Genomic DNA, 26,826 nt, shown 5'->3' with positions numbered 1-26,826 from the left:
TCCTTAGCAATGCGGGCACATATGAACATGGGACCAATGCAGATGCTATCAGCTGCCAGGTGCACATGAAACAGGTCAGCCAGTGTCATAGGTGCAAATCTGCTGACAGATGGGGGTCTTTCCAGGATCTATCAGGTCCCACAAACCCACCCTTATTAGACATAACACACCTGTAGAAAAAAGTTTATAATATATTTACCGCTCCAATATATTTACCGCTCCAACACGGAACCCGGTGGTCACCTGTTCCTTTACCGGGTTTTCGGCTTGGGCTATGGATGGGACATCACTTTCTTCTTCTCCCATGCGCATGCACAGATGAAGTGGATTCAAGAGTTTGCGCATGCGTCAGGAGAGGAATAGTTAGGGCCCTGTTCACAGTGGAAGTGACATCCCGTCCATCGCCGAGGCCAGAACCATGGTAAAGGACGTGATGTTGGCAGAAGCTGGATCATCAGAAGAGGTGTGTCATGAGATCAGGTTCCCGAGAAGCTGATCCACGCAACTTTGTACCAGGAAGTATATTACAAACTTTCTTCTACTGAGTTTTTAATACTTAAGAGAGGTGGGTGTTTGCGAGATCCTAGAAAACTCCTACAAAAGAATACATAATGTAATGTATAATAACAAACTTCCATTAGGTGGAGCTGTAGAATAATTTACTACTTGAGTATAAATGAACGTGCTTTGTGTCTATGCTGCTCACGGGATCTTCCTTTGTAACAGCACACCATCTGGTCAGGCAGAGTATTGCAATTTAATCTTCAATCAATAAATTGGAACTCAAAGATAATGAGCAAAATTGGCCCAAGTTTTACTAATGAGCTCACTGCAGATGGTTGGTACTGTTCCGATTGAAGGAGTTTTTGCCAAAATTGAAATTTATTACCAAACCACAGGATAGGTGATATCTGTCTGATCCCTGGGGCCTCAGTGCTGGAACCCCCACTGATCACATGAACAGGGATCCTGTGTCCCACATGCCTCTTTTCCTCAGTGATAAGGACTTTGAAAGGAGTAAGCACTTGGCCTTCTCCACTAGTCCCATAGATTTCGAATGGAGCAGTAGTGGGCATGCTCAGCTGCCACTCCATGGAAACTCCTCCTCTATGCATGACCCCTGTTCTTGTGATCAATGGGGCTCCCAGTGCTGGGACACAAAGTCATCACTTATCACCTATCCTGTGTAGTCAATGGGGTCCATCATGAGCTTCATTGCTAACGGCCTTGTGGTTTCGTATATAAATCTGTGGTGGTACCGGCAGAATGGTGTGGCCCAATGTCAACCTAAAAACCTTGCTCACGTGGGTTTTCTCTGCAGGCGGCTGCCACTACATGACATGATGCTCTTAGTCTATCACTTTTCTGTCCATATAAAGGGGTTGGCTTATCTCAGACATATCGCTACAATATGTCCCCATTGTCTGATAGGTGGGACCCGCACCTATATCGAGAACGGAGCTGGGAAAGTGGTGTCTGGAGGACTCCGGTCCGGCCACCACCAAGCGCTCTCCCCATAGAAGTGACTGGGAGCTCACTGCGCATGCGCCACCACTGCTCCCAATCACTTCTATGGCCCAAACGGAAAAAATTGAACCAGTGCTCACCTATGTTTGGCGAGCAGCCGCGTATGCACAGTGCGCTCTCCACCCCTTTCAGGGCTCCTTTCTCAGTGTAGAGAATGGGGGCATATCCTAGATATATGCCCCCATCGTCTGAGATGGGACAACCCCTTTAACTCCCATTAATTTAAATTTTTTATTTTTTGTTTGTAATGTGTAGGGGCAGTGATACTGACCATTTTTGTAATATACTTTAATTACTGAAATTGTACATTTCTATTAGAAAAATAGCTCTAAAGTGGCCCATGTTGTGCCTTAGCAACATCCCCCTGTCTTCTGTTTACATAACTGCAGAGACTTATGTAAACAGAAGACAAAGGAGCGTTGCTAAGGCTTAAAATGGGCCACTTTAGAGCTATTTTTCTAATAGAAATGTATAATTTCAGTAATTAAAGTATATTACAAAAATGGTCAGTATCACTGCCCTTATACATTAGAAAAAGAAACAAAAGAATGACAGTTACACTTTAACACACATGCGGGAAAGATGTCATTGTAGAATATTAATAGGACACAGTTTACGCTGATGAGGGGGGTGGGAGCGCTACATTTCTTCTAGAGCATTTGGCTCTCTAAGGAGTCTCGTCGTATGCCTTGGAGCCAGGTAAGCCCGCGCCGTGCGGTGAGCACACCTTCCATTTGCATAAAACTATCCGGAAGATTAATGTCCGACCCTAAGCACTTGCTCTTTCTAAGCATTTTATAGCGGTGTCAGAAGCAGATTCATTGCTTCCCGGAACATAATAAATGCTTATTGACTTACACTTCAGAAAGGTAATAAATAAAGGAATCTGTTGCCGCTTCATATATATATATATATATGTATACAGTAAAGGAGGGAGAAATGTTCTTGTTTCGCCTGCAGCGCGACTAGAATCATTTGCCAGATAAAATACCTGTCCGCATGACACTAAAAAAAATCCCTTCCAGCTTGAACCCTGGTGTTGGTTATTGTGAAATATAAAGTTTTATTGAAAAGAATAGAGTTATTAGTGTGTGTACGAGGAGATAGTTGGAGTATTTCATGGCCGCATTCCTGGGCAATTTTAGATAACTGTTCATGGCACAGTGATCATAATAAATAAATATCATTCCATATAGCGCCGCCATCTATCAGATTCTGCATTATAGGAGTTTCTTTTTTTTTGTTTCATCTTTTGCTTTGAATTTACTATCTGCTTTTGGTTACTGAAGAGGAATACAGACTAAGGTTAAAAATGAGGATTCCGCAAATGTAGCAGAACTAAGTTTTGCAATATTGGTGCATTGCAATTTTTCTGCAGCCCCATGCAAATCATAAATGTGATCCTAAAGAAAATGATAGGATCTGTTACATCTGACAAACCTTTCTGCACATGACAGATTTGATAAGAAATGAAAGAAATGAATCAGTAGAAGAAATTGCACTTAAATTGTATTTACAATATCTGCTCTGTTACAGTTTACATATAGAATTAATTACAGTCACTGTGTACATACATTACATAACTTATCCTGTACTGATCCTGAGTTACATCCTGTATTATACTCCAGAGCTGCACTCACTATTCTGCTGGTGGAGCTATTGTGTACATACATTACTTATCCTGTACTGATCCTGAGTTACATCATGTGTTGTACTCCAGAGCTGCACTCATTATTCTGCTGATGGAGTCACTGTGTAAAAACATAACATTACTTATCCTGTACTGATCCTGAGTTACATACTGTATTATACTCCAGAGCTGCACTCACTATTGTGCTGGTGGAGTCACTGTGTACATACATAACTTATCCTGTACTGATCCTGAGTTACATCCTGCATTATACTCCAGAGCTGCGCTCACTATTCTGCTGGTGGAGTCACTGTGTACATACATTACTTATCCTGTACTGATCCTGAGTTACATCCTGTATTATACTCCAGAGCTGCACTCACTATTCTGCTGGTGCAGTCACTGTGTACATACATTACATTACTTATCCTGTACTGATCCTGAGTTACATCCTGTATTATACTCCAGAGCTGCACTCACTATTCTGCTGGTGCAGTCACTGTGTACATACAATACTTATCCTGTACTGATCCTGAGTTACATCCTGTATTATACTCCAGAGCTGCACTCACTATTCTGCTGGTGCAATCACTGTGTACATACATTACTTATCCTGTACTGATCCTGAGTTACATCCTGTATTATACTCCAGAGCTGCACTCACTATTCTGCTGGTGGAGTCACTGTGAACATACATTACATTACTTATCCTGTACTGATCCTAAGTTACATCCTGTATTATACTCCAGAGCTGCACACACTATTCTGCTGGTGGAGCTATTGTGTACATACATTACTTATCCTGTACTGATCCTGAGTTACATCATGTGTTGTACTCCAGAGCTGCACTCATTATTCTGCCGATGGAGTCACTGTGTACAAACATTACATTACTTATCCTGTACTGATCCTGAGTTACATCCTGTATTATACCCCAGAGCTGCACTCACTATTCTGCTGGTGGAGTCATTGTGTACATACATTACTTATCCTGTACTGATCCTGAGTTACATCCTGTATTATACTCCAGAGCTGCACTCACTATTCTGCTGGTGGAGTCACTGTGTACATACATTACTTATCCTGTACTGATCCTGAGTTACATCATGTGTTGTACTCCAGAGCTGCACTCACTATTCTGCTGGTGGAGTCACTGTGTACATAAATTACTTATCCTGTACTGATCCTGAGTTACATCCTGTATTATAAATACATACAGTAGATGCCAGGCTTGTAGGCCATTGTTAGATCTTAGACTTGCATGGAAAGCCTTCAGAGCCCCACATCTGCATCTTGGCAGTGTTTGGACTGTTTGACAGAGGGAACCCCCTTCCTTTTTCTAACCACTGAGATGTTGATGTCTGCAGGTTGCCAGAGTTACAGTGTTAGCACCTGCAAGTCCTGAGGTGGGTACACCTCCTGAGCTTCTGCCATCACTTCACCATAACAGTACATCGCGCAATAACTACCTTCCCATTGTGAGGTGCTAATTTGGGTGGAGTGCGAAGAGGTTAAGCCAGCATGTTGAAATACAGAGCTCCCCTGACATAGACAAAGAATAAAATGATAGCATTCTGTCTGCAGCCACCTCTAGGGGGAGCATATGCCTCTAATGCATACTGTTTATACATTGAACTCAATAATAAATCAGTATGCAGTAAGCTCCTGAGCTCCTCCTGGTGGTGGCTTCAAGAAGTAAAAACCATATTATTCAGCTCTTACCTATGCAGGGTTTTTGGAGTTCTGCATTCGAAAAAAGTGAGATCTGACTTCTATAATGATAGATTCTGAATTTTAAAAAAAATTGAAAAATGTGGACTAACGTTGCAATAGGGTAAAATCCCCGACTGTTTATTGGATCGGGATTAACGCTGTGAGTTGACGAACAACATTATCGTCTATGAGAAAAAGTCAGCAGATGGTTAAAATAAAACCGGGATTGTTTGTATGTAGATGCTGCGCGCGATCCATTATTCCAAGCCTCTGCCTAATGTATTCTATTACCATGGAAAATAGCCGCCGCTGCTCACTTTATCAATTCTTTGTTAATGTAATTGCATTCAGGCAGGCAATTGGGAGAAGAGCCCCATATTTCACCTGTGGGATCACCTATAATAAAAGCAGGTGAGGCTATTCCAATTATTACATACATCTTCCCGGCACTTTCTCTGTCTGGGAGAATCACAAAAACTCATTCACACGACATCGCCTGACAGGTCATTACAATGCAGGAGGACATTCAGATGAAGGCTCATAGAGTTGTATCTGCATTCAGCATGTTCTATTCTGATTATATATTACATATGGGGCACAGTACAATATGACTCCCTTAATACCAGCGCCGGGCAGTCAAGTGTTAACCAGCCATGGCTGCAGGGAGTATTAGGAGATAACGAGTCTATCACACCGAAGGTTCATTCGCAACCGGATAGAAATTGGCAAATTAAAAGAGGTAATGATGAGAAGAGCAGATCTGTCAACAGCAACTTGCTGACGGCATCCAAGCCGAGAAAAAGGGAAATGGGCCAAAAAGGACACTGAAGATGTGATACATTTGTTGAAACAGTGTTCCTCTGTGAGGCAAAATAAGAACACCTCTGCACACGGGACTCCTGCTTTGCATTCTAGATGGGCTCCCCGTATCTGTAGATGTTCTAATGGTGAGTTTAAGGAAGCTCTGAAGGCAGTATAAATAAATTATGACATGTCCTTCAAAAAAAATAATCAATAGGTTATTAACTTTTGTCACGGAACTAAAGTCTCCTCAAAGTGATACACAGAGAAAGAAACTGAGAGGGAAAGAGGGGGGACGGGACGCCCATGCGTGACTGATGACATCATCACATCGACCTCAAAAGAAGTCCTCTCGAACATGGCAAAGGATGAATTTTTGTAATGTTGTTGTGACAGCTCTTAGAGGGGTTGTGCCGCGCAAACACAGTCTACATTTTTAAAACCAGCCAGTGGATCTGAGTACTTTTCTAATTGCATGTAATGAAAAATTTAGTTTAGCCACTGAGCTATTCTATAAAATCGACAGTATCTATATAGCGCCACCAGCCATAATCTAGCAGAACAATTGGTTCCATGTGAGGTACAGGGCTGGTTCTAGCTTTGTTCGAAAGAGACTGTCATGTACTATACTGTATGATGTTTGCTTTTCATTTTTTATGTCAATCATGGCACAACCCCTGTGCGCCTAAGGACATCTGGAAAATATCTATGAATGAAGAGCATTATAATAATTATAATACACAGTGATCATAAAAAGTTGTGGAGACCCAGCACAGGGGCTGAATGAAGACAACTACTGGTGTTATTGTCTGGTGATATTTTCCTTTCTGGTGGCAATGCTCGGTTTTTTCTCTAGTTGTGTTGTCTGGCCTGTTGCTGTTCTTCAGTCTGGTGGCATTCTCTGGTCTGGTGGTCTTGTTTAATTTGGTGGTACTGGCTGGTCTTGTGGTTTTGTCTGCTTTGGACGTATAACTTGGTCTGGTGGTATATTCTACTCCAGTTGTATTGTCTGGTGACCTTGGTTGGTCTTGAGATGTTATATGGTCTGGTGGTTTTGTCTGCTTCACAGGTAGAGCTTGGTCTGGTAATATTGTTTGGTCTGGTCACTGGTGGCATATTCTGGTCTAGTTATATTTCCTGGTAACATTGTTTAGTCTTGTTATATTATATCGTATGGCAGAGGGATGAGTGAATTGATTCATCTCATTAGCAAAAGTTCTTCACCTGTGAAGATCTGTAACTACAGGTGAAGAAGCGCCAATCTGCCTGCTGTTGATTGAGTTACATGGCCAGACATGTTGCCCGGTCCAGCCAGAACTCATTGGACGGCACTTCACAGTAAAGATGGACAATGACCCAAAGCATACTGCAAAAGCAACCAAAGAGTTTTTTAAGGGAAGAAGTGGAATGTTATGCAATGGCCAAGTCAATCACCTGACCTGAATCCGATTGAGCATGCATTTCACTTGCTGAAAACAAAAATGAAGGGAAAATGCCCCAAGAACAAGCAGGAACTGAAGACAGTTGCAGTAGAGGCCTGGCAGAGCATCACCAGGGATGAAACCCAGCGTCTGGTGATGTCTATGCGTTCCAGACTTCAGGCTGTAATTGACTGCAAAGGATTTGCAACCAAGTATTAAAAAGTGAAAGTTTGTTTGTTGTAATTCCTGCACCGTTCACCGTTGATTTGGATGTAAATACCCTCAAATTGAAGCTGACAGTCTGCAGGTAAAGCACATCTTGTTCGTTTCATTTCAAATCCATTGTGGTGGTGTATAGAGCCAAAAATGTTAGATTTGTGTCGATGTCCCAATATTTATGGACCTGGCTGTACACACTGACTGTACCAGCAGAATAGTGAGTGCCGCTCTGGAGTATAATACAGGATGTAACTCAGGATCAGTACAGGATAAGTAATGTATGTACACAGTGACTGGATGGAGCTGGTGCGGCACTGGCTGAAAAGCCGGACAGGAAGGTTACCGCGGGGGGTAAGAGAAAAGGCTCTGGCGCTGGAGTTTGCTCCCTGATGGGAGGGGGGGGGGGGGCGGCTCCACGCCAGAGTAGGCTGCGAGAGCTCTGGTGGCTCTGACCGCTGACGACGCTGTTCCCTAGGGGCAGCAGAGGCATGAAGGAGCTGCTGGGGCTATGATGGTTACGCCTCCCAATAAAGGACTAGAACTGGGACTAAAACCTTTGTTTTGTATTGGCGCTGCTGGTCCAGATGAGCAGCGCCATGAAAGATCAGAAGCTTCTGGTTTTGGATCATCGGTGCCCAGTAATTGATCAGCGGCGCCCAAAAGTTGTGAAGAATAGTACTGATGAAGCGGAGGGCAATGATAAAAGTGCGGTTGTGGCTCCTTCTAAGCAGGGTAAGCATGCTGACTGGCCCTTACACAAGGGGCTGGCGGCCTGTCTTGTGGAGGCAGCTCTGGCCCCAGGGCCCAGTGATGCTGATGTACCAAAGCTTAGACCAAAACACACCAGTTCAGCCAGTATGAGTGAGGGAATAAGTGGATGGGAGAATGTGGGAGGAGGTGGGGGGAATGTTTTTGATAATAAAAATGTGTCTGGGGGTTTGGGTGGTGGAGTGAGTGGTGGTAGGAGGGAAGGAAGGGTGGGCACAGCATCCGTTATAAGTGAGGCAGGTTTGGTGATAGAGGATATGGAAGTGGGGGGTGGAGGGTCTTTGGTAAGTGGGGAGGGTGTGGGACCTGGTCCTGTTGCCCCCCCGGCTGCGGCAGCCCCTGTGCACAGCTATGCTAATGTCACAGCAGGGGGAAATAGGGGGCCCTCCTTGTCGTCTGGCTCTGGAGACGGCGTTTTGCAGCAGCATCTTCTGGAGGCTCTAAAGAGAGGGGAGAGAACAATCAATGTAGGGGGTAGGGAGGTTGATGTATCCTTCTGGATAGAGAGGCATGGCCTCTCAGCCTTCCAAGAGGAAAGGAGCAGGGAGACCGTGTGGTCTCTCCTGACAGCTGGGGAGGGTGATCTCCGTAGGAATGTGGTTTGTCTGAGGTGGAGGGGCAGTGATACATATCCTTCAAGATCAGAAGTAGTTGAGCTCCTGTTAAAGATGGGCTTCAAGGCAACTGACATCTATGCCTTGATAGATCCCAATGGGGCCCCCGAGTTCGATGTCAGCTTTGTTCGGCCGGAGGGGCTTGAGCTCTTCTGGTCTAACTATGAGGTAACAAGGAACGAGCCCAGATGGCGAGACTATGCCATCCAGGCAGTGTCTCGTCAGAACAACGTCAAGAGGGTGACCGTTTTAACCCGTAACGAATCACTCTCGTGTATTAACATCATGATGTGGCTTGGCTGATATGGGGAGGTGGTGGAAGTTCCCAAGAAGAACAGGGATGAATATAGCATCTGGTCTGGAAACATGGTTACCCACATACTATCTGCAACCTTCCTTGGAAGGGATTGTATCCAGATTTTCTAACAGGGTCAGCCGAAGCTCTGCCACAGATGCGGCAGCCCCATACACTTCAGTGCTAACTGCACTGTACAGAAGTGCGCGCTCTGTGGGGAGAAAGGTCACCTCGCTGCATCATGTGTGGAGATTAGGCGTCACCTGTGTGGTGACTTAGGTCACCCATTCAGTCGCTGCCCTCATTCCTTTGCCAATGCTGTCAATACCCCAGTGTGAGAAAGCCATGAGGCCAATTCTACTGGGGGAGAGGCTGGCAGAAGTGAAGGAACAGAGGTGCCAGGGAGGAAAAGTAAGCAAAAGACACCTGCCCAACTGAGGCGTCAGGTAAAACGCCAAAGGGAGAGGGAGACGGGCAAGTCTCAGGAACGTCAGGCAACTGGGGAAACTGGGACAATCTCGCCAATGAGGCTGTTGCTAATGCTGAGGCCCGAAGAGACAGTGAAATGGATGAGGAAATTAGGAGCATCCAAGAAGAGGAAGGTGCCATCTCCTCAATATCCCCTCATGACAAAAGTATGGATGGGAAAAGTGGGGGATGGCAAGAGAAAAAGCAGGATAAAAAATGTATAGGGAAAAAATTGAGATTTAAGGTCTTCTCCCACCCACAAGATTCCAAAGGAAGATACAACCAACCCCCTCTGCTTAGTCTCTCAAACCGGTTCCAAGCCATCGGTGACACCTACCCCTCTTTGGGAGAGGGAGCCGGGGGAGAGGTTCTGGGAGTTGGGGCAACACCGGAGACTGCGGGGGACGCCAAGCCTCCTTCTCCTGGGAAAAATATGTCCTCACGGGTGGGGGCTGGCCTGGAGTCAGAGCACAAGGACAGAGGAGAGATGTACACATCTGTTTCTTTGAAAAGAGGTAAGCCATCATCTGATGGAAAGGATGGCATGGGCAGTGGGAAAAAGAAAGCCATCTAATTGAATCACCCATGATGGTGGCACCGACTCCGTTGACACTGACGTCCATTAATGTCGCAAGCATAAGTCAGATACGGTTAGATTTGCGGCCTTTGATTATTTTCAGCCTGGTTGAAGCTGACATTGTATTTTTGCAGGAGACCAGGCTGCCAGATTTGGCGGCCGTATTTAGAGCTTAAAGGGAGTGGAGGCGCGGAGCCTCCTACTGGTCTCTTGTGGTTGAGCTGTATAGTGGGTTGCGGTCCTTTTTACCGCAACGGTAGAATGCCAACAGGTTATTGAATTAGAAATGGGGAGGTGTCTAATCTTGGATGTCCTCATGAAGGGACCAGAACTTCATCTAATTAACATCTGTGGTCCCCAGTCCAAGTGGGACCGGAAGTGTCTCTTTATAAGGATCAAGCCCTATCTTTTTACAAGTCGGCAGGTGGTCTTTGGAGGGGACTTCAATAGTGTAACGAGGCCCCAGGATAGGGGAGGTTCCAGGGACAAGCTGACTTATGACAGCGTTGCGCTCAATAGTATAGCTAGTGAGGCTCGCCTGGTAGATGTCCACATCCGGCACAACCCAGGCCACCCGGGGTTCACCTATCATAGGTGTAGTTTCTAGGTTTAGAATAGATAGGTTTTATTTAAAGGCGGAAGCCGTCTCTTCAACCGTGACTGTTGTGTAGTTCTCCGACCACTGTTTGATTTTGTTTTCTCTGAATGTTACAGAGACCCCCGGATGGGAAGAGGCTACTGGAGGCTCAATTCATCTCTCTTGGAAGAAGCAGAGATAAGGCAGTCCTTTGAGGATTTCGCTCAAAGCCAGGTACCATTACTGGTAGCAGTAAGTCTGATTGGTGGGGGATGTTCAAGGAAAGGGTGGGGAGATTCTTCCGCCAGCTCTCGAGCCTCAGGAGTCTTAGGTACCACCTGTATCAGGGCCTGAGGAGGAAACTCGAACGTCTTGTCTCGACTGGGGGTAGCCATGAGGAGATCTGCAGAGTAAAGTCTTTGCTTATGAGGTGTCAGTACAATAGACACGCATCTTTGGTTTTTCAGAGGGATTACTCGAAATACTGCTCGCCCGACCCTTACAGAAACTGCAGGATGTCAGTGAGTAATAAGATTGTGTCAGGACTGATTGATAGTACAAGTTCCCTGAAAAGGTCCAGATCAGGACCCTTGGAGATCATCAGATCCTTTTACTCATATCTCATGGCTTAGAGGGATCTCGATCGTGATAAGTTATCGGCTTTCCTGGCTGAAACTGTTCCTGAACCGGGGCATACCCCTCTCTTGACGTTTTGACTGAAATTATCCAGAAAGAGGAAGTCAGTCTGGTGATTATGGGACTTGCTCCCAAAAATCACCAGGTCCAGATGGCTTAACATCTGAGTTTTATAAGATCTTTAAGGACACCTTAGTTCTCCTCTTAACTGAGGTATTCATTGAGTGTCTCTCCTCGGGTACTCTACCAAAGTCAATGAGGAGGTCAGCCCGAATCATTCTGTCAAATGGTAAAGATCCATTCCACATTGAGAATTGGCGTCCCATAGCACTCCTTGGTGTGGACAGAAAGATTCTGGTGAAGGTGCTATTTAATCGGTTGGTGAAGTTTGCACCCCAGCCCCTTTCTGGGGCCCAGCATTGCTCTGTTCCAGGCTGCAGTACTTTTAGTCCTGTGCTCAGTGTCCAGGAGGCCGTGGAGCAGGGAATGGCAGGTCACTGGAAGGGGTACATGCTGTTCTTGGATCAGGCGAAAGCGTTTGATTGCATTGACCACGAGTGCCTCTGGTCTGTCCTTCTGAGATATGGCCTGCCGGGGGGGTTTGTTGATTGGCTTAAGACTTTGTATGCAGGAGGAGATAGTTTCCCACTTGTGAATGGCTGGATTGGCTGCCCTTTTGAGGTGGGATCTGGGGTTTGCCAGGGTTGTCCTTTGAGCCCGCTATTGTACATGTTCGCGATTGATCCCTTCCTTAGAAGGGTTGATCCTTGGCCGTTGGCGGGTGTTGGGATGGATTGGGCAGCTCCGGAGACCACACTGAGGGTGGTAGCATATGCTGATGATGTAACTCTCTTTGTGTCTTCGAGAGGGGAGGCAGAGTGGGTGCTGTTGGAGGTAGAACGCTACTCAGTGTCATCTGGGTCCAAGATCAACCGGGATAAGTATGAGAGTCTCTGGCTGGGAGGTGGAGATTCTGATTTTGATCTCTCTGACACCCTTCTAGAGCCCCAGGAGTTTAAAAAGTCCTCGGCGTTGAATTTGGCCAGGGGGATTACCATCAAAATTGGGATAGCAGGCTTAAGATTGCCGCTCAGAGGGTGGACCAGTGGAAGGGTTGGTCTTTGACCCTCAGGGAAAGGGTGAACATTTTAAAAACCTACCTGATCCCTTTGCTGTTATATCTGGGCAGTGTGTGCATCTTGCCAGAACCTTTCTGGACTCAGGTCTACAGTCTGTTCTTCCAGATGTTATTGGGAAATATACTGAACCTTGTCAGGCGGGAGGTTGCTAGGAGGGTTGGGTATGGTCAACCCTGTGGTGTTCCTGGTGAACACCTTTATTAGGATTAATCTCGTAAGCCTCTGGAAAGAGAGGGCTTCTCCGTGGGTAGTCTCCTATCGGGGATGGTTTCAGCCTTTCTGCCAGGAATGGGAGACAGGGGGGCAAGTGAAGGATCTCTGCACACCACATGGGCATCTCCCGGCTTATTCTGCCCTGGTTCTGATGGTATTACGTCAGTGGGGTCTGGGAATGTGGGAAATCAGGACTCAGTGAAGGAAACTCCTTGACCAGAGGGTTCTGTTGACCCATTTCCAGAAACCTCTGGCACGCAGGGACTTCCCAAGTTGGGATCTGAGGTTCGGGTTACGGCTTTTGAATTCCATTAGGATCCCTTTGAAGTTGTTTGACTTGACTTGGTGCTGCTTCCATGGGAAACTGTGTGAGAGGGACAGTCTGAAGTATAGGAGAGATGAGTGCGGTGGTGTGCTGGAGAGCATGGACCACTTCCTGCTTTATTGTCCCTTTAACACAGAGGTTGACATCAGGATGGGGATCTCCATCGGCTGGCCTAGGCTGGTCACTCTTTCCTATGCGGAATGGGCCTATGGATCATTCAGACACCTGGGTGGTAGGGACCACTGCACTTTATTCCTAGTCAGCTCAGTGGTCAGGTACTACACGTGGCATGCACAATGTTTAGTCTTGACGCAGAGCAAAATCCTCCCCGTGGATGAGGTGGTTAGGAACATTCTTGAAGACCTGGTGAAGGTGCGCTCTCTGGAGTATAAGAAGTTGGGGGCGGGTAGAGCCTTTCTCCTCTGGAAGGGTTTTGCCTTTAGGGTACCCTAGCCTGTTGTCTTCCTTCCTGGTCGTGGGCTGATGCTGACACTCTAGATTTTTGTTTTGTTTTGGTGGCTGTACAAGGGCATACGGCTTGCAGGTGCCGAACTTGGGCTTTAATGGTTGTGTGTGGCTGAAAAGCCTCACTGTGGGTGGTATGGGTGGTCTGCCATGTATTTTAGTTTATATGTCTATATGTATATATTGGTATGTAGTGTTTATATATGTTGTATATTTGCATAGTGATTTATATATTTTATAATTTGAGTTGTTGGGTGTAGTGTTAGGTTGGGTGGGGGGCAAATGGGGGGAGAGTTCTAGGGTTCCATGGGACATTGGGGACTTTTGGGGTATATGAGAAATTTTGGGCTGGTTCATGGACGTCTGTTATCATGTACTGGGGGCATGGGATGTGGGACCAGCTCAGGGCCCCCCAAAAAAATGTGTGTGTTTAATTGGGTTGTTGGCGTGTGGGATTTTTGTAAGTTTATTAGTATTTTGCTGTGTGTAGGTAGGGTGCAACCGGATCAAGAAGGTTACATTGTCATTGAAATAGGTACATTGATATTGAAATAGAAATTGTAAATATTGTAAATACTGTATATAGTGGGTGTTCTATGGGGAAGCGAGTGTTGGGCTGGACCGGTGTTGTCTGTACCATGCTGAGGTGCATTATGTCCTATATTTTTGGTTTGGGTTTTGTGTTATGTTTTGGTGTGATTTCTGTATTTATTTGTTATGTCTTTAAAATCTTAAGAAAATAAATACAGGATGTAACTCAGGATCAGTACAGGATCAGTAATGTATATACACAGTGACCGCACCAGCAGAATAGTGAGTGCAGCTCTGGAGTATAATACAGGATGTAACTCAGGATCAGTACAGGATAAGTAATGTATGTACACAGTGACTGCACCAGCAGAATAGTGAGTGCAGCTCTGGAGTATAATACAGGATGTAACTCAGGATCAGTACAGGATAAGTAATGTATGTACACAGTGACTGCACCAGCAGAATAGTGAGTGCAGCTCTGGAGTATAATACAGGATGTAACTCAGGATCAATACAGGATAAGTAATGCAATGTATGTACACAGTGACTCCACCAGCAGAATAGTGAGCGCTGCCCCCAAGTACAATACAGTATGTAACTCAGGATCAGTACAAAGTGAGAGATGCATAGTGCTATATTAACCAAGTGATTGAACATTTTCTATAGATAAATTCTATATATAAAACTCTCTATTAACTGTTTCGTAAAAAAATCTCCTACTAGCCATACAAAGTAACAACTGCTTTATTGCACTTTATTTTCCTGACCCAATGTTCTAATGTTCTTTTACTCCAGAAAGATTCTTTTCCTTCATTCACTTTGGCTTTTAAGAAGGATAAGAAACACAGCTGTGAGAGCGCTGGCTCAAAGTAAGGGTGCACATCCCGCTCCGTCATTACCATTTGTACACGTCTCAAAGAGAGAATGTACTGGACACGTTGGCACTTTTCAAAGACTTTAAGTGTCCTTTTGAAGTCAGCCCATTGAGACTCCGCAATGCAGTTGGGATTTTCAGTCTAAAAACAACCTTTTTCTATACTGTATATGCAATTTACTTTGTTCTAAATGACCTTCAACCTCCAAACCATATGGGACCGTTGTAGCCATTTCTGATGTCAGTAAGAATCTCGTGCCATTTTCCATCGCATGGTAATTCTGATAAATTGTAGCTTTTAGTGAAAAAAGGAGACAAAAGATTTTTTTTATTGAGAAAATAAATTGTTCCTCACCTGTCAACTTTTACAGCATTCTCGCCACCTTGCTCCTCTTCTCCAGCCTAGTCTATCTCTCCTTTAGTGCATTGGGTTGCCATGGCAACTCGTGAAAACTCTGATGATGTCATCCAGCTGGACTACTTAAACGCTTCTCCGGCGGCAGTACTCCACCCAATTATACAGTTTTTTCCCTGCATCCCTGCTAACCTGGCCATCTAAAACTGGTATTTTGGTCCTCCGGCTCTGCTACATCATCCATCTGCACTGCTACATCTGAACTCCAGTACTGCTACACCGCTGCTATATTGGACCACAATGACTATGTCGCAATGACGGCTTAGATCTGCTACCCCAGCCATCAAGCACTGCTAGATCGGCTGTCTAGCTTTGCTATACTAGTCGTTTGGGCCTGCTTATTATTGTGGCGCTCTGCCCTGCTGCTGTCCCGCTATCCAGGATGGGCACTGGTGCCAAATCATGCACTTAGCTTCTTCTTGGCAGTCAGACTCCTGTGTGTCATGCTGCAGGCCACAGGCTGAGGTAGGAGTAGACAGAGTTAATAATTCTGGCTTGGCCCTCTTAGGAGCTCACCCCCTGGCTAGAGAGTTCTAGGGGATTCTAGTTAATTGGAGGTAGAGAGCAGACTCAATGTGCTCCTCTTCTCAGGGTCTTCCGGTCTAATCTTTCGAGTCAATTGTACATTATCTCTGCTAGCTCCTTGGGATAAAGAAAGACAAGATGAGAACCTGCATCACCAAGTGAGGAGTCAGTCAGCAAGGTAACCTGCATAGCTCCTCTTTCCAGACTCTACTGCTGTGGAGGGGAAACATTATAAGACACCCTACACACAGGAATGACTTGGCCAGTCGTATCATTTGGACCTGCATGCAGCTGTGTGCATTGCAGACGCTATAATATAGTCACCAACCTGAGTTTCCAGCATTGCCTAACCCATGCATTGCCATATGGTTAGGAGCCTGCACTGTGTACAGATTATTTCTGGATGGACTACAATTCTGTTTGTTAAACCTGGCCTGGTTATTGACTGCTATAACACCACACACTGGACATTGCATCATTGTATGCCCTACCTTGCAGCCACAGGGACATTAACATCAAGGGCACACCTGAACCACCATCAGGCAGGGAGCCTCACAACTACAGGGAGTGCTCTGAGGGAACAAGGTGCCCCTCCTTCACTGCTCCGAGCCCAGGGAGTGATAGCCTAAGGGAATGAGGGAATACACCATGACACATCATCCTCAGAGCTACTAAGTAAATTATAATCTTTATTTTACAGGAAAGTAATTAAGGTGGGTTTGAAGTCTTACTGGGTCTCAGAACCCCCCCCCCCCCCTCCTTCCACAGTGTTCTAGGGTGATTTACTGGTTAGCATTTACTATTATACAATTATATAGTTACCCCAGTAAAATACTGAATAACTATAAAGCAGTATAACAGGATAGGTAAAGATGGCTGCTAGCATTGTGTGTGGTACTGCAGCTCAGTCCCATTTACTTGTACTTTAATGGAATGCAATACCACACACATCCTATTGACAGGTATGGTGCGGTGGTTGCAGAAGGGAGTAGACATGTTTTTTTTTATCTTTCATAGCTCTTCTATCTTAGTGTTTCCTCCTAAACTTCTCAGTTGGGGGTTTCCTGGAACAAGGACCAATTGTGCCCCTGCAGGAGTCGGTTTCCAGACAGGAGCCTTGAAATGTTTTTGGGCTGATGGATGCCAAACTGGCTCAAGGTACATGTGGACCTGTAATGTGAATTCAAAAGATTTGAGAATAAATAAGTTCATGCAGGCTAAGTGAATAAATATATTTACTAAATGTGATTAACTATACGGTAACACAAACAAATCACATACAGAATAATAAAATAAACACCACTAGCCTAAATATGCAACATGCAATATGGGGTGGAACACCAGTCACCACATTGTAGCACATGGACGACACCCCAGGGTGTACAACAGATAGGGCAAATCCATACTTACATCCTACCTAGAATGAAGTCTTCAATGGAGTGCCAAGTAATTGTGAGTGCAGACCAAAGTTTTTCCAATCAGCCCCTCCTCCAGTGTACATCATGCATGTCTCTGAGATCACTCAGGAATGTGTTCTTATCAGCACAAGTGGGGGTGGGTACTATCTCTAACCCACTACATTACAAGGAAAACTTTATTACACAGAGTATTAAACGTAAGATAAAAGAGGACAGAATTAAAGGGGACAGAAGCAACCAGTACATTAAAATACCCTTACAATACAGGACCCTCCGGTAACTAGTAGGGATCCTGTCTTCTGAATTCTCAGTAAAGATCATGGTTACATCCTCTTGCATGAGCTCCCTAAATCCAATGGGCACTGGCATCTGTGTAATGGCAGCCATTATGGCAGGGTAGGAGATACTGCTATCAGGGGTCCTAGCAAACAAGGGTCATATCTCACCTGTGAGTTTCCACTAACCAATAGAAGCTATGAAAAGGCTATTTCATGGGCAATGCTGGTCCCCATCGTGGTGCCCTTCATTTCCAGCTAGAGTAAATCTATGGCTAAGGATAGAAGGCACTTTGGCCATGACACATTGCACAGACAAGTACTGTTGCCTGCTTCGCAGCCAATGAAACTGAATGAGGTCATGTTTAACCCTAAAAGTTACCATGACAGTTTCAAGGAATCCAGAGAACCTCATTCACTTTGATTAACTACAGTGTTGGCAGCGCTCTACTTGAAGCAAAGGTTTGGTCTTGGAGATGGAGGTAGACATAATAGGCAGTTCACGGGCACTGATATTTCTGATGGTGGCCCTACAATCATCATGTAGCCCTATGAAGAGTCCTGGCTGGAGCCTTACAATGGAGCAGACTTCGAAGCCGCCATCTCATTAGATTCTATCATAGAGAACAAATAAGGCAGCCGCCATATAAAATAATTAAAGTTCCTATCAATGCAATGACTTTCCCGGGCTGTTAGTTGAGAGCTAATTTCTCTCTAGGAGAACGAGTTCCCCTGAACAGAGCGAGAATAAATTCCAGTAATATTTAATTATGCTCCTAACAATAAAGGCTACTTTAATCCGCAACCTTTTGGAAGCCCTTGCCTTGTAGTCATTTATTCATACAATGAAAAAGTCAAGAGATATTTATATGGGGATTGGGGAAGAGTTATGGAAGAATCAGACGCCGATCCCGGGCATTAACTTATGTTCTACTCTCTTCTCCAGAAGCTGCGACCTCCACTTTCATTAGAATGAAGATTATTTAAGGCATTGTCATCTGTGGAGGAGGAATGTTGTATATCCACAGGGAAAGGTGAGTCCGTTCTTGTATCTAGTAAGAAAGATCTTTTCTCTGGGAGAATTCTCTCTGCAGAGGTCCTTAAATGTCAGACGTTCAATGGAAAAACGTGAGGTCTATGGGAGGTCGGCAGCAGTAAATTCTCCTGCACACAATTTCAGAGGAGAAATGTCTCTCGACCCTTCACTTTATGGATGTAAATTGTATTATTCTCCTCCAGGATATAATAATATTCAGATCGTATTCATACAATTTAAGGGGCAAGGCAAAGTATTAATTATACATTACTCGTTTCATGACCCTCTTCTCCGGCTTCTATGCCCCACTCTTCTTTGGGCCCCTATCCCACTCTACTCTGCCCCTCTCCACTTGGATCTCTGCATGCATGGCATCCCGGGTGTCCCTCCAAGGCTGCAGGCCAGGGCGGTCATTTTTTGCCGTCTCCTTGCCGCTGGGTCCTTCCTTTGAGTCCACTGCTCTCCTCACTGACATTTGGCTCTAAAAGCTCCAGATCCAGTTCCCGTTAGTCATCCAGTGTCCAGCTGACTCAGAGTTTTTCATGGTCCTTCCTCTATGTTACTTATCCTGTACTGATTTTGAGTTACATCCTGCGTTATACTCCAGAGCTGCACTCAGGCTCGGACTGGCCCACCCGGGAGGTGGGGGATTCCTCAGTAGACCCCAGTATCCTGCGCCCGGATATAAGACGGAGGAGTAATTATTTATCTTGTTTCTCAGGAGAGATAATTATTGCAGCCTTTACGTGGCAGTATCACACAGTGATGCAAACTCCTACTGGTGTAAATTGTACAGGAGGCCCAGCAGTATCTTCTAAAACTTCCCGGGCTGCTGGCAGTGAAGGAGGAGAGGACATGTGTCACCATCCTCCTGCCCTCCCTGCTGTCAGAAAACGGTAGCTGCTGGAGAGAAGGACTCCTCTGCGGTGTTCGGCTGATTTCTCAGGTGTGTGACAGTAGTGAGCTGTAGGAGACTGTAAGGGGGAAATAGGGGATTTGTTAATAGTAGACACAGATCTGCAGAGTTCAGAGTGGCATTGGGGGACTCTACCCTAGGTCCCCCCCCCCAATGCCTCTGCTTTAGGTTCACCCCCATTAGTACCACAGCTCCAGATGCCCCCAATGCCCCTACTCTAAATGCACACCTAATTTTGCCTCCTATCCAGTTGCCCCCCTTATACCTCTGCTCCAGGATCACTAATATTACCCTGCCTCAGGGACCCTAATGCCTCTGCTTTAGGTGCACCCCCATAAATACCCCAGCTCCAGATGCCCCCGCTCTAAATGCACCACTAATATTGCCTCTTCTCCAGTTACCCCTGCTCCAGGATCCCTACTATTACCCTGCCTCAGGTGACCCTAATGCCTCAGCTTCAGTTATGACCCTCCGTTTGTGCCCTTTGCTCACGTTGCTCCTCTACCTTTGCTTGGGCTTTGTTAAAGGTTATGACCTGCAAATGGGGTTGCACTCATGCCCGAAAAATTCTGCACAGTGCGTTACATTCTCTAGTATTGACAAGTATGGTTTACATGGCGGCAGTGATGATATTCCGTATTTACAGACATCACTGCTGCCATGTAAAGAGATACTGGTGGTTGAGGATTTAAAGGGGTTGTCCAGGTTTTCAAGTTATCCTCTCCACACCATAGGGCATAACTATATGATTAGTGGGGTCCAATTCTTCGACCCCCACTGATCCCAAGAACGTGTCCTGTTCCCCCTTTTTGATGGTGTGGTGGCCACACATACACCCTGCTGCTCCGTTTATTCTCTTTGGGACCACTGGAAAAAGTCAGAGCTGTACTCCGCCATCTCCGGCGACCCCATAGAGAAAGGATGGAGAAGCAGGGCATATGCTCGACCTGCCACTCAATCAAGAAGGGGGATCAGTGGGGGCTCCAGTGTTCACACCCCCACGGATCACTTAGTTATCCCAGATCCTGTGGATAGAAGATAACTAAAAAAGTGGACACTGGCCCTTTAACGGGCGAGCATTTCTAGTTTAGTTTGACACATATTTTTGGCCAGATTTTAAATTTTTTTTTTTTTTTTTTTTTTTTTTACACCCAAAGCAAACCTTTAAGGATAGGGAATGGGAAAAGGTCCAACAGCTATGAGACGACAGGTGATAAGTGTCTGATTTGTGGGGGTCTGACTGCTGGGACCCCCATGATCAAGGGAATGTGGTCTTAAGACCCTTGTGTACATAGATTGGCGGTGATGTAATTGAATGTCTCAGGGCCCCTTTTTTCATGATCAGTGGGTGTTCCAGCAGTCAGATCCCAGCAATCTGATATTTATCACCGATCCTGTAGATAGGCAATAGGTCATTATGGTAGGACAACCCTTATATTATAATGTAGATTATGTACAATATGAGGAGGTTAAGATTTGGTAAATTTCATGCCAGACATTTATGCTTAAAGGGGTTAAAGGGTTTGTCTCACTTCAGTAAATGCAGTTAATACAAGGCACTTACTAATGTATTGTGATTGTCCATATTGCCTCCTTTCCATCACATTATACACAGCACGTATCCGTGGTTATTACCACCGTGTAATCCAGCAGCGGTGGCCGTGCTTGCAACTATAGGGAAAGGCTGGAAGTGCACATAGGCCAACACCTTAACCTATAGTGTGCAAGCACGGCCACCGCTGCTGGATTGCAGAGTGGTCAAAACCACGGATACGTGCTGAGCATAATGTGATGGAAAAGAGTCAATATGGAGAATCACAATACATTGTAGTAAGTGCCTTGTATTAACTTTATCTACATGATAAATGCCAATTGCTGAACTGAGACACCCCGTTAAGTATGCTACACTTAATAGGGTTAGGCATAAATGTCTTGGTGTGTGCATTGCGTGTTTCCTATGTGTGATTGGTGTGTGCTATATATGTTCTATGTATCAGTGATGTACAGTACAGACCAAAAGTTTGGACACACCTTCTCATTCAAAGAGTTTTCTTTATTTTCATGACTATGAAGGCATCAAAACTATGAATTAACACATGTGGAATTATATACATAACAAACAAGTGTGAAACAACTGAAAATATGTCATATTCTAGGTTCTTCAAAGTAGCCACCTTTTGCTTTGATTACTGCTTTGCACACTCTTGGCATTCTCTTGATGAGCTTCAAGAGGAAGTCCCCTGAAATGGTCTTCCAACAGTCTTGAAGGAGTTCCCAGAGATGCTTAGCACTTGTTGGCCCTTTTGCCTTCACTCTGCGGTCCAGCTCACTCCAAACCATCTCGATTGGGTTCAGGTCCGGTGACTGTGGAGGCCAGGTCATCTGGCGCAGAACCCCATCACTCTCCTTCATGGTCAAATAGCCCCAATTTTTCGGCTGACTGACTGACCTTCATTTCTTAAAGTAATGATGGCCACTCGTTTTTCTTTACTTAGCTGCTATTTTCTTGCCATAATACAAATTCTAACAGTCTATTCAGTAGGACTATCAGCTGTGTATCCACCTTCTCCTCAACGCAACTGATGGTCCCAACCCCATTTATAAGGCAAGAAATCCCACTTATTAAACCTGACAGGGCACACCTGTGAAGTGAAGACCATTTCAGGGGACTACCTCTTGAAGCTCATCAAGAGAATGCCAAGAGTGTGCAAAGCAGTAATCAAAGCAAAAGGTGGCTACTTTGAAGAACCTAGAATATGACATATTTTCAGTTGTTTCACACTTGTTTGTTATGTATATAATTCCACATGTGGTAATTCATAGTTTTGATGCCTTTAGTGTGAATCTACAAATTTCATAGTCATGAAAATAAAGAAAACTCTTTGAATGAGAAGGTGTGTCCAAACTTTTGGTCTGTACTGTATGTGCAGCATGTGACAGATGCATCAGTGGCTTGTGAGCCACGTATAAGTGTCTTGTGTCCCACATGTGTCAAATGAGTGATTGGTGTGCGCTGCATGCGTCTTGTTTCTGACTGACTTAAGTGCAGGATATCCATATATGTGTACATTCTGCCACATGTATGTTTGTGCATGTTGCTGTGACTGTCTGCCATCATACTTCATCTTTATTATTTCTGTTATCACTGCAAGGGCTCATGAACACGACCGTTGGAGGTTGTGCAGTCTGCAAATTGCGGATCCGCAAAACATGGATACCGGGTGTGTGCATTCCACATTATGCGGAACAGAACATCCGGCCTCTAATAGAGCCGTCCTATCCTTGTCTGTACGGCCATGTGGACATACAGACACGGAATGCACACTGAGTCATTTTTTTTTTTTTTGCGACCCCATTGAAGTGAAGTGAACGGTACGAACGTGGAAAATAAATAAGTTAGTGTGCAGGAGCCCTAAGGTGGGCCCCAGAATCAGTTACACTGATAGGCCCTAAGTTCCCCAGTCCGACACTGGCTGTAATCTCTATTCTGCTGGTGGAGTCACTTTGTATATACATTACTTATTTATCCTGTACTGATCCTGAGTTACATCATATATTATACTCCAGAGCTGCACTCACTATTCTGCTGGTGCAGTCACTGTGTACATACATTATTTATCATGTACTGATCCTGAGTTACATCCTGTATTATACTCCAGAGCTGCACTCACTATTCTGCTGGTGCAGTCACTGTGTACATACATTACATTATTTATCATGTACTGATCCTGAGTTACATCCTGTATTATACTCCAGAGCTGCACTCACTATTCTGCTGGTGCAGTCACTGTGTACATACATTACTTATCCTGTACTGATCCTGAGTTACATCCTGTATTATACTCCAGAGCTGCATTTACTATTCTGCTGGTGCAGTCACTGTGTACATACATTACATTACTTATCCTGTACTGACCCCGAGTTACATCCTATATTATACTCCAGAGCTGCACTTATTATTTGGCTTGTATTTTTACTGTGTACATACATTACATTACCTTCTTGTTATTTTGATTATTTACATCAGATTACCCTTCTTTTGAATAGTGTAAGTGCCAGACTATGAGAATCTCTGGACTATCAGATGATGAAGTGAGGGTTTTCTATAACAATAGAAATTACATCTTTCCTCTGAATTTTTATTTTTTTGCAGCCAGAAACAAAGTAGCAGAATGTAAACTAATAACTTTTCCTGTTCTTCCGGTGTTTCCCATATCTGCCGCCTTTCTTATTTTTTTGTGTTTTCATTATCTGCATGTTTTTCTGTTTTCTCAATATCGGGGCATGGGACTGACATGGAGGAGTGATGTCTGCTCCGGAGGTAAGTAAATCTCCATTCCTGTTCCCTGGGATTTCTTGCAGTGTTGCCATTTCGTATGAAGGTACACAGTAGATATTGAAATCTGTTGCGCGGCTGTTCTGTTCTGCTCAATTTTTGCAGTTCGGGGAGAGAAAGGTGTAAAGTGAATTAAGTTTTATTAAAGTTTCTATGTAGCAGATGTTCAGGTTCACAAACTTATTCGCTTTCTAACACTTTTTGATTAATTTTCGTGTGTTCGCACATTGCAGGGGGTGAAGGCGGGAGGAAGAGGCACCACATGTTTTTTTGCTTGAAACATACAACAGGATTCCATAACTGTAAGTAACACCTGTGAACTGCTACTTATCTCTGACTATCATCATGTAGCAGGAGTGGGTGTTGTATTCGAGACATAAATTCACAATGTGCTATTTGCGATATCACTATTTAGATCTACACAAAGGTCAATGATAATTTCAGCTTTGCTACCTATGCATTTTGTATTAGTTTTCATATAGAAACCACCCAGCTATACACAAAGCTGGCTTTCGGATTCGGATTCCTTTTTTGTCTTACTTCTGCCTTCATATTTCCCAAACACCCTTTGCTGTTTCAGGGTTTGCTCCAAGCATACATATGTGTTTTGCATTCTACAATTGCCAGAAGCCTCATCTTTGAAGGTCTTCTAGCCTCAACTATTTCTGCCCGTGCACTGAGGTAAAGAAGAAAATGCAGAAGGAAGATGAAGACCAAGTCTTACTTCTCGAGGTTATGCATTTGCACTCCCATTGGCAATGGTACTGTTAAGATCACGTACTAGAATGTGGACTCTCTAAGTCCATTCAACATGGGCTAGACTGGGACACTAAGTCTCAGGGATCCCCTGGTTTTCTTCTGGGTTTCTTCTTGAGCTCCTCCAAAGAGGTAACTGCCAAGTATCCCTGAACATTCGAGAGACCCTAGGACACTCAGAAGAGTTGGCAAATCTCCTGGGTGCCACATACAGGGATGATTTTCCCTGGAAAACAGCCCTCTATGAACTTGTCTGGCACCAGGATGCTGCATCATCAGACTTATCTCAAACAGGCAGTGAGGGGTCAACATTGTGGATGTGCCCAGCTATAAAGGGACGTGGTCTACAAAAAAAAAGGTCATGTTTGTGTGCCACATACAATGACCTCCAAGAGGACACCTTACAATAGAATGGGGGTATGGACTTTTCTGTCAAAGGGTTTTTTGGGTTGTGGTCCTCAGAATATTTATGGGTTGGTGGCTGTAGCATTGTCAAAGCAGTGAAACAGAGCCAGGGTTCATCTCCAGGAGTTCTTAACAAGGTGTCATGAGCCAAGAAAAGAGTCATAAGCATAGTCAAGAATAGCTAAGAGTCAGGTCTACAAGTCCCAGGCATAGCATCTAAGGGGCTTGGCAGGAGAGAAGTCAGAAAACAAGTCCAAGGAAAGGAACAGGTTCAGAATCTGTTGCAATAGCAAAAGAAAGAAACAAGAATAGAACCAGGAAGAAATCTCCTTATTCATCAGGTGGTGTTCAGCAGCAGGGAATCTCTTTAAATTGGCCACTGGGCTTGACATAATCTGACATCATCATTGGTGGGATGTTGTGGCTGGACACTATGGAAACCCAAGAGAATCAAGAGGAGGTGAGCGACAGAAGGGAAGTGTATGATTATTAGCAAGAGGCCGCCTGGAGTGGAGGAGAAGAGTGTTACTTAGTAGGGACCATGACCACCAGCAGAGACCTGACCCAGGAATGGTGAATAACAGGGTCCTGATAGGATGAGAGACAGTACTCTTATTCAATAGTGTGATTTTATTTTTTTTTCTTCACAAAATGCATTTTGGAATCCAAATGACTCCTTCCCTAGATGACAAATGTTCGTAACGGTTGTTGATCCAAACATTGAGGAACAAAAGAATACATACTGTATAGTGCAACAAAAACAATTCATAATTTATTATACCCAGTCCCAACATCACGTAATTGCCTAATTTCCGCTTAGGAAAATCAAATCAATGTTGAAAAATCTCGAAAATCTAATATTTAAATCGTAAAAGACTATCCACTAATAGACAGGTGTTATGAGTTCATCTGAGTAACGTGAGTGAATCTGCAGCAATGACTCCAATCATATCTAATTCATTCCGCAGCCCTTCAATAGCCCATTACTACACATCAGTGAGTGGCTGTATGAAGGAGTGGTAATAATACAGAGAGTAGAAGATAACACCAAGTGCCAGAGAACTTATCTCTCCTGACATGTTTACTGCAGTAAGAGAAGCACGCTATTAAACTTGCTGGAGGAAGGATTCTCAGGGTCCGCTCCCCGAGGGTTGACAGCTTCTGTCAACATGTGGTTTGCTGCGAGCGTGACAGGGACTTTAATTTATTTGCGATTCAAGGCCCTTTGCTGCTAGACACTGTCACAAAGCCACAAGGATAGCCCAACAGATCTCTTTATTGTATTAACATCGTCCAAACCAAATCATGTGTCAGTCTGGATAAATACCTCTGACGGCTCTATTCAAGCTTAAATTAAAATTTAATTTTAATGGAAAGTTCAAACTGGAAGGATTAAACCTACTTAATGACTCGACGATGAGCGACATCACAAAGAAAACAATTGCCAGCTTAAATAAATAGAGGGTGTCCATTGTTAACATAGCTGAAACATCCGGTAATGACCTCAAGAAGACTCGGAAGTCAAGACCAAGTCTTGGAAACAGGACATGGCACCCATATGGGCTCCCAAAACTGGGTGGATGGTTATAGAAATCTACACCAGAATCCCATATCTGGAATATGGTGGATTCAGTAATGGACTCGACTCTTTCTTCTCACCCAGGATCTGGAACATTGCAAAGTCAACAAATTTCTGAAATGTGGTCAATGCCAGAAAGCTACGGGGCCTTGGCTGGAGAATTCTCAGCCAAAGAAAATAATGGACCACCAAAAGGAAATTTCCTACTAATGACCTAGGATTGTGGTCTCCAATATATGGCACTGTTGGAAAAAGACAACACCCAACATACCCTAGGAGTTGTGGAGTCCCAATAGCATTAGAGGTACAGGGTGGAAACCACTGACGGATGGGAGCCCAATGATTATAATAACATGTTTTCTGTGGACAGAA

General features: G+C 44.6%; 1 long non-coding RNA gene across 1 annotated transcript; it reads left to right on the top strand.

The window, feature by feature from the left end:
- Positions 1–25,443, top strand: LOC120980672. The gene is made up of 3 exons (XR_005774560.1): positions 1–115; positions 10,205–10,214; positions 25,433–25,443. It is a non-coding gene; the product is annotated as an uncharacterized LOC120980672 (long non-coding RNA).
- The last annotated feature ends 1,383 nt before the right edge of the window (positions 25,444–26,826 follow it).

Source organism: Bufo bufo, chromosome 10 (assembly GCF_905171765.1).
Source record: "Bufo bufo chromosome 10, aBufBuf1.1, whole genome shotgun sequence".
Lineage (NCBI taxonomy): Eukaryota > Metazoa > Chordata > Amphibia > Anura > Bufonidae > Bufo > Bufo bufo.
The sequence above is the reverse complement of the archived record's forward strand: the minus strand, read 5'-3'. Positions and strand labels throughout refer to the sequence as shown.